Source organism: Penaeus monodon, chromosome 29 (genome assembly GCF_015228065.2).
Source record: "Penaeus monodon isolate SGIC_2016 chromosome 29, NSTDA_Pmon_1, whole genome shotgun sequence".
Taxonomy (NCBI): Eukaryota; Metazoa; Arthropoda; class Malacostraca; order Decapoda; family Penaeidae; genus Penaeus; species Penaeus monodon.
In genome coordinates, this window is record NC_051414.1 from 3,148,687 (window position 1) to 3,148,954 (window position 268).

Here is a 268-nt window from a genome sequence, read left to right on the forward strand (position 1 = left end):
AAAAACCGCGTCCCCCCCGAAAAACCCGGCCCAAGGAAACACGGGGGGTGGGTGCAGCGGGGGGGGGGAGGTGTAGAAAGTGGATTTCACGGGGGTCGTGGGTGGGTGGGGTGTCCCGGGGAGGGGGGAATGGGCCCCCCCCTTCAAAACAGGCCCCCCCCCGGGGGGAGAAGACCCGGGGGTGAGTAAAAGGGGGTAAGGGATGGTTAAAGTGAGTACAGTCAGTGATGGGGGGGGTTTGTGAGGTGGAGTGGGATGGGGGAACAGT